Source organism: Lactuca sativa, chromosome 4, assembly GCF_002870075.4.
Source record: "Lactuca sativa cultivar Salinas chromosome 4, Lsat_Salinas_v11, whole genome shotgun sequence".
NCBI classification, from domain to species: Eukaryota; Viridiplantae; Streptophyta; class Magnoliopsida; order Asterales; family Asteraceae; genus Lactuca; species Lactuca sativa.
In genome coordinates this window covers 60,393,796-60,403,075 of record NC_056626.2, presented here as the reverse complement: position 1 = coordinate 60,403,075, position 9,280 = coordinate 60,393,796, and positions in this window count along the sequence as shown.

The following is a 9,280-nucleotide window of genomic DNA, read 5'->3' as shown; positions in this document are numbered from 1 at the left end:
TCGTCTAGAGTGGATTGAGAGAGAGAGAGAGAGAAGAGCTAACTTGAGCATTCTAGTGTACTTTTGGAAGAGAATAGAAGAGTATTAATGCTTGGAAACGAGAAGGGACTGTTGGATCTGGTATTATTTCATCTATAGCTTATGTTAAAGGTAAAAAGTCTCCACCTTGCTCATTATTTTGATTAGATCTCTTTTTTATGGATTTTTAGGGCTTTTTCTATCTATCCTTGAAACTTTGAGTCTGTTGGGCTTATCTAGAGATTGAGACTTTACATCTGGACTTTGTGAGGTCCCTAGAGTTCAAAGGTCCCAGCTTTATCCAACTATAGAAGAGCTTTTATGCTTAAGACCTTAAATGGAACTTGTTTTGGCATTTCAAACCCTAAGTGCCATGCATGGACGTAAAGTTTGTAGCTTTACGTGGTATCTCAACCTTGGGTGGCTAGATCTAGAGTTTGCGGTTGTAAATCTACCTTAAAACCTCTAAATGAGAAAAGAGTCTTAAAGGACTCAATGAGTCGATGAGCCGACTCGACAAGTCGGCTAGGGTTTTCCCCAACGAGTCTAGGCATGAGTAACTCAGCGAGTTGATGAGACAACTCGACGAGTTAAGTTGGATCTTCATGACATTTCTGAAGAAACGAGGGGACTTGACGAGTCGGGTCAACATGGACTGTTGACTCATGTGTTGACTTATGTTGACTTCAGGGTTTGGTCAAGACAAGAATTATGGGGACCATAGAGGGGTAAAATGGTCTTTTACCCATCCCAAGAGTTAGAGAGAAAATAGCTTGGTTTATTTAGAGTTTTGATTGAAGTGTTAATTAGAGATAATTATCGTATGTGTTAGGCACATGCTAGATCGGTGATTCGTGTACGAGGTTTATTTGCTTGCTTATGAGGTGAGTCTTCTCACTATACTTACATTGAGTGGTAATTTTGTGTGACCGGAGGGTCTTGTATGCCTTATTGAGTATTGTGATATCCTGCATTATGTCTTTGTGATTTATGTTGTGTATTATTCTGAGCTTACTGAGTAGGGACCGGAGGGTCCACCCGAGTTGTGGGACCGGAGTTTTGGGGAACTCACTAAGTTTTGTGCTTTCCGTGTTATGTGTTATGTGTTTCAGGTACTTCTCAGGATCACGGGAAGGCGCCGACTTGATTGTACATACGAGACGGAGTAATGTTTTTGAGGATCCTGGATTTTGTTAAACAATTATGAATATGTGTTTTTGATAAATTGTCATTTTGGGGATTTGTGAATTGTATTAATGAGATTCATGTAAATTTAAAAATGAAAATTATGTTTGAAAATTTACAGTGTTACAAGTTGGTATGAGAGCCTTGGTTTGAGAGATTCGGATGTACCTTCGGGTGTGTCTTGACTCAAACTGAGGATTTGAGAAAGATTTTCAAAAGAAATGATTTTTCCTAAAATGAGGAAGAGTTTAAGGAGAAAAACGAGTTGGAGCAGTGTGTACAATCAGCCAGAGCCCTAACGGTGATTTCCCAAAATACCCTTACTTATTTGTGTTATGAGCCATGTTTTGAAAACCGGACCGGACCGGCCGGTTCGACCGGTGCAACCGGGAACCGGTTGCGGATCCGATTCTTTAATGCTAAAAAACCGGTATTCATGTGAACCAGTGAAAACCGGTAAAAACCGGTCCGGTTGAACCGGTAAAACCGGTCAAAACCGGAAATTTTAAAAAATATTTTTTTTTTCATTTTTTGTATTTTTTATATAATTAAATATATAATTATGACATCATCCGGTTTTTCCGGTTTTTGAGACCGGTCCGACCAGTTGAACCACCTGAACCATCAAACCGGTAAGACAACCGGTTCGGTCTCCGGTCCGGTTTTCAAAACCTTGGTTATGAGATATTTATGAGATGTTAAGGATTCATGCTAGAGGATAGGATAGGCATTTCATATTTAGGGCTAGAGTTGCCTGATTTGTGATGCCTTAGCCTAGGAGTTGCTGCTATCTGTTATTTTCCTTGAGTATATGCTGAGTAGGAGTATCTAGTAGGAATCACTTAGAAAGAGTTCTGAGTGGAGGGATAATCTAGGAGAGTACCAAGATGAGCATATGAGGGGTCAACTGAGAGAGTAGTTTGTTATTTGTGAGAAATAGAGTACTTGTGAATTGGGATCCTAGGAGGAGGACTTGGGGTGACTATAGGTTGGTGTGGAAGGTAGTATTGGGCACATACTACTGAAAGCACTGGATCTGTATGCAACCCAATTAAGAATCCTTAGGGTGCTAAGGAGCATGTAGGGATGGGGAATCGAGTGTGATTATCCTCGAGCTAGTCTCTGATGATTTTCGTGTTGTGTTTTAGAGACCATCATGGTGGGTACACGCCACAACCTCGAGAACAGTGGGACCAGTGATGAGGAGATCCGCAGGATCATTGTGGAGGAAGTGGCCGTAGCTATTCGAGAGGCGATATCAGAGATGTTTGGGTCTATTAAGACCATACTGATTGAAACATTTGACGAGCGATATGTCGTTGTTACTAGGGCTGATGCTGATGTAGCCACTGTAGCCGTAGCTGCTGCTAGGCCACAGGGAGTTGACTCGTTGTTGTTCCGAGAGTTCAGCAACACGAAGCCACCAGAGTCCAATGGTACAAAGGATCCGACTTCTTCCATGAGATGGATCTCTGACATTGATGGAACGTTTGGCACAGGAGTTTCTGTCTCTCAAACAGAAGACAGAGTCAGTGATTGAGATTACGAGGATGTTCCACGAGCTGGCATTGTTTTGCCCTGAGCACGTGTCTACTGAGTAGGCATGTGTGAGCCAATATCTGAACATATTGAGCAGGGATATACGGGAGTTCGAGGCGAACTCATCATACCTGTCACACCCCCAAACCGAAACGGCGGAAATGTTCGGGGGTGGAGGACATTATGTGTAGTATCACAACAATTGCATCATAGTAATCAAAGTAAACACAACCATTACATTAAGATATGAATATTTACATCTGTTAAATTCATTGTTTGTATACATCAAAAGTAGAAAAAATATAAAGATGAGACTCTGAACGCTCCGTCTTCTCAAAAGCCGGCGAGAGTACCTGTCTACTGACGTCTTGAGAATACAAGCGATTTTGAAAACGTATCAGCATAAAGCTGGTGAGTTCATAAGCATGTTTTTGTAGTGAAAACCTGTTAATGAATCTGTAAAATGTATGTATGTTTACAAAGAAAATCCAATAATTTATAAGATATATGCTCATTACTGTATTCTGTTTCGAAAATCCTGGTTACAACCAGTATGTATTGTATGTCTCGTTTGAAAACCTTGGCTACCACCAGTATGTATAATATGTTCTGTTGAAAACCCTGGCTACCACTAGTATGTATGGTAGTTTTATTAATTAAAATAAAACCGAGTAATGTATCCATGGAATCCTCCAGCGTAATGTATGGTAGTTTTATGAATTAAAAATAAAACTAATGAAGAATGAAATCCCGTAAGAAAAGGTTAGTTTATACTATTGTGAGTTCGTATAACCATGCTTGATATGACTAGTGACGTCAGCGACGTTTCTTCAAGCATCGTACGGTATGATATTTGTCACCCCAAGCATGCCTGCCGAACTGTAGCTAGTAGTTTAGGTGTGAGATTTTTAGTCCCGAATAGATCTATTCACAAATCTCACACTTTCCCACCAGGAGACTCTGGCTATACTAAATGTTGAGGATTTTACCAGTACCCTGAAGGGTACAAATGAAGAGATGTCTCACAATCCTGTTTTAACAAATTTACGTGTTGTTTTGTATCATGTTCTCGTAATTGAAATCGTTTGTATACTTGGTAGAGTATAAATAATTATTTAGTGTTATACTCTTGTTATCTAACAGTAGTAATGAATATCATAAACTAAATATGTCATAGTTTATATGATTGACCAAGTAAGTAGTTTGTATTGGTAAAACTAGTAATGAATTCCCCAAACTATACCTATTATAGTTTGACTGAAATGTTATGTTCGTGAATTGTTCTAAAAACTATGCAATTACATTTAGAAAACATCCCTTATGCTCTGCATAATACAAAAGGGTTAAAATATCTATATATTTTTTGAAACTCGTTGGACTGTTTTAATTGCATAAGTTTTTAACCTTGTTGAAATCCTTTTTGTTTTAGTTCACAAAAATATTTGTGTCTGGCTTGTATTCCCCCCTGAAAACGTGAAAAATCATAAAAGCATAGGGGTATGAACTCACTGTTTGTTGTGGGAAAGTGTCGTACTGGAAACGAAGATCCTCGAGTTGTTGTATGTGACACTTGATGGAATCCTAATATCAAATAAATACATATATGTATCTAAATTAGCGATTTTTGTTAGATAAAGTGTTAGAAAAACACTTGTATTCGGTTAAGGAATGTTACCGGGACTTGATCAAATCAAGGAAACGGGTTTTTCACCACTTAAGAGGTGTGTACGAGCGTGAAAAGTGGTTTACGACCGAACAGGCAGTTTACGGTCGAGAAGAGTTTACGGCCGTAAACTCCTCTTTGAAGGATATATGGCCCTTGCAGATTTGAAGGGTGTACGGACGTACACTCAAGAACAAGGGTGATTGATTTCGAAGAAAACGTGTTCCAAATGCTCCAAATCGACCCCAAATTACAATTTTTGATGATTTTCGGGAGAATAAGGGTGTTTTTGGGAGTTTACGGTCAAGAGTCTAGAGAGAGAAAGAGAGAGTTTTCAGCCAAGAAGCTTAAAATGAAGGTGGGGGTCCCGTATTTATAGGTTGGGGGTATGGTTGGTGGTGGCGTCCACCTGACACCAACCGCAAACGGGTTTACGACCATAAACAGGTGTACAACCGTAAACAGGTATACGGCTGTACACAGGTGTATGACCGTACACCCACTTAGGTCGAAAACTATTAGTTTTTTGAGACATTTTGGGTTTTTCGTGCGATTTTGGTTGCGACTCATACATAATTTTAATTATATCAAACATAATGATTTTTCCAAACCAAGGAATTTGACGGAAATTCAGTTAAATTCAAATTTTATTAACGGAAATCGGTTAAAGATAACGAAAAAAAAATTCGAGTTGTCACATCATCCCCTCGTTAGAGGGAATTTCTTCCCGATATTCAAACATAGAATACAAATCATGGTCTCGGAAAGAGATGCGGATATTTATGTTTCATCTGATCTTCGCGATCCCAAGTGAATTCAGGTCCCCGCTTGGCATTCCAGCGAACCTTCACTATTGGTATGCGACTTTGTTTCGTTCGTTTGATTTCCTGATCCATGATTTCGACTGGTAAACGATTAAGTAAATGATCAAACATTTGAATAAAACAACTGAGACATAAATTTAGACGTGCTAAATTAAAAAATACGTTTTCCAAAACAAATATTTTTTTACATCACAAGTAATTTATGTTCTAATCATAAATAATAAACTAAACTCCTAGAGTGTAGTTCCAACTTGATTGTGCTCAGCTTGGTTGCTCTTTAATAAATATTTGCAAGCCATTTACAAATATTAGATTAACATTTAAGTACCAAGTACCTAAGTGTTATATGAAAAGTATGAGTTCTATCTAGTAGATATAAGAAATACTAGTATCTTCCAGACTTTCATTCCTAATAAGAGGAGTAAATCCTCTACCAGTGTCCAGTTTCTTCACAAAAGAAACAAGATCCATCTATGTGGGCTTTATTAGGTTTCTTGGGCTTAAAGGTGTTTAGTCCATAAAACATGGGCCTCCTGGATCACACAAGGTGATTCTTTTAGCCTTTCATTATTCCAATGTTTAAACTAGCTTTAAATAAAATATCAATGTATTTATTGGAATATTGCTTGACCTGTTATATCATGATATATATATATATATATATATATATATATATATATATATATATATATATATATATATATGTGTGTGTGTGTGTGTGTGTGTGTGTGTTTAAATTATCCAAGACTTCCTAGAAGTTATGAATAACTATTCCTAGCTTGATGTTAGAAATATCTTTAACATCACGGTGATGCCTTTACTAGGTATCATGTTCAGGCTCATTGCTCAAAGAAAATAGTTTAGGACTAGGACCTTTAGGTGTAAAAAATTTCATATCTCTCACAAGATTGTCTCTTAAGACATGAATCCATTCATTGAAGTTGTATCTATTGAATGTTATTGTTTCATTTAGTCATTAAAGAAAATGACAATTCATGATAATGAGAATGGATTATTTAACTACAAAATATCAATAAAATTCATTTAGTATTTTCAATATTTAATCTTCAATATTTAATACCCTCTTAGTCTCCAAAATCATTAATTATCAAAGTCTAGGATCCAAGTTGCAAAACAAATAGATGGTTAGGTATCCTTTATCCCATCCATTTGAATTCAACTCGGTCAATATCGATTATCAGTTGTATCTCACTATATAATTCCTATATTTATGGGATCGCTAATAACAAATTTAATTAAACATGTTTGATCCATTTATACCTCGCAACTCTCTTGCTTAGGTATTCTTTATCACAAAAGATTATCGATTAAATCGTCCAATTAAAACACATGTGTAATTGGCCTATAACTTGGTTATAGAAATCGCATAGACACTCCGTCCATCAAAAGATAACATTAAGCGGTCAGGTATCATTTATCCCACTAGTGCATACAAGAGACGTACGGATGTTTTTCAAAAAGATTGCATAAATTTGAGGTTTGTTAAAAGGGTCTTCATATGTTTTATAATTCTAGTTTAAAAACATATGATATCATGGTTATTACATGCATATAATAAACCATGGTATCAATTTTCAAAAGAAAATCACTTTTAAAGGTTCTATATAAAAGATAATTTTTATATAATTAGACGCATATCAATTTTAATAACCGGTATTAAGTTTGAATGCATTTTAAGCTTTTATATCTTTAATAAAACTTCATTTTATTACTTATATATTTAGATTTTTTATAAGTTATAAAAATCACCATTTAAAAACTTATAATGGAGTATTTCAAAATTTGTCGTTATTAACTATTTTATAAAACCGGGTTTTATTTTAAAATAATAACTTGTTACATATTATGTCCAATTTTGAAAAACCCAAACTCCATGTGATGTTTATTTTGTCAAAAATTATTTTAGTATGTGAAAAACTAATTTTATCAACCACAAAAAATAATGCATTAAATAAACAACACAAAACATGCATAAAAAGACATGTGCATAAACATAATCAATTAATGAAATTTTTATGAGCCAACAAAAAAAATGCCAAGTCCATTCCTAAAAGGACATTTAAGGGGACCAAATACTTCTTGTAATGTTGTTGAAGAAGCACCCACTTGAGTAAACACTCATTGCTTACAAAAGATTTGAAGGGCTTCTTTAAAGGAAAAACTGCAGCTTTCATGACACTTTTCAGAAAGTGTCATCTTTCTGTTCAGACCTTTTCAGCATATGTGTAGCATTCATGACACTTTCCAACACATGTTGAACTCGAAATTTTTTTTCTTTTGTCTTGAAAAACTGTTTCAAACTTCATTTCTTGTTACATCACTGTACAAATAAATTATTTCTAAAACCTAATATATTACTTTACAAAAATAAACAAGAAAACTAATATATTAAATTTATTACATACCATATGAATAAATAAATTATTAAAACCATTTTATAAAAAAAAATAACCAACACAACAACATAGCAACACATTGGTCCTTGGCTAGTTTATGCATATCATATACATCAATATATACATCAAACAACCTTTGTTTTTCTAAGTCAACTTTAAATGACAAAAGATGCATGAAACTTTTGTCACATAAAATTAACAAAAAAGTTGTCATAAAAAATATGTATGAACTTACTTTTATACAAAAACAAGTTATCCATATTCTCCAAAAACTAAGATTTCCAAAAAAAAAAAAAAAAAAAAAAAAAAAAACGAACTTATAAGATGGATCTAATACCAATTGTTTGGTTTTAGTTCAAAAATAGTTTTATAAACTTCAAAGATATGGCAATGGAAGAATTTGATTTTTGAAATAACATAAACATTTTATACCTACCAAGGATCTTCTTGAAAGTTAGAGAAAGATTAAAAACCAACCAAAGGAAGGATGAATAAATAACAACCTTTGTAGTTCTTTGGGTCCTCTTGGGAGGCTTGGAAGTTGATGAAGAATATGGAACCTTTGAGACACCAACAATGACTCAACTTGATATAGAATGCTAGTTCTTTGTATAAAACTCTTAAGTTTCGAACCAAACCTAATTTTGGTTCAAAGAGAGCAAAATGCAAGCATCAAATCTTCAAATGTTCAAAGCAAGAGAAAAGAAGAAGAGAGGGAAGATGCTCTTGGCTACAAGCAAGAAGAAAGGGCAAGAACTTCATGATTGGAAGGCTCATATTTATAGTGCCTTAAAGTGAAGTCTTTACCCATTAGTTTTTTCAACTTTTGAAAAATATGTCCCCTTGTCATAATCATGTCTCCCATGCCTTTAAAGTAGGATTAGACAAGTCATACACTTCTTCTTTTTATGCATATCTCGAAAATTGCATAAAGAAGAAGAAAGAAAGTCAAACTTTTATAAACTCTTTTATAAAATATAAACATTGTTTTTTAGGAAAAAGACAAAAGGATTCAACTAGTCAAAAAGTTTGTACATGACTTATAAATCATACAATATGATATATTATGTTACTTGCTAATGAAAATTATTATTTCCATGAATTAAATAATTTACAATTTAATTATAAGAGTTTTATTGAATATTTATTAAAATAAATTTCTAATAAATAATCAATTGTATCAAGTTGTTCATCGTGTGACCCATTAGTATCATATGTTATTTAGCAATATCACTTTAATATGACTCTTGAGCATACTAGATCTTTCAAAGATGGGTAACGAATCTATCACATTCGGTGACAAATTCACCAAAAATTTGTATATGTAACCTTTGTTACGAATTTTTCATGTAGTGCAAGGTTTATGAACTCCACTACATTATGTTATGGATATTATTTATACCCAAATAATATATAATTGAATTATCGATTCGTTACGTTACTAAGCCTAATTAGGGTTTGTATTCGATAATTAGAAACTAAAGAGATACTTTCTATTATAGCTTGTCAATAGTACACTAGAAATATTAGGGAATATCACATTTATCCTAAAATTCTAATACGATTTGAGTTGATTTGGTTGACTTTGTTTGACCAAAATTGACGGTCGTCATACATCATCCAAATGATAATCT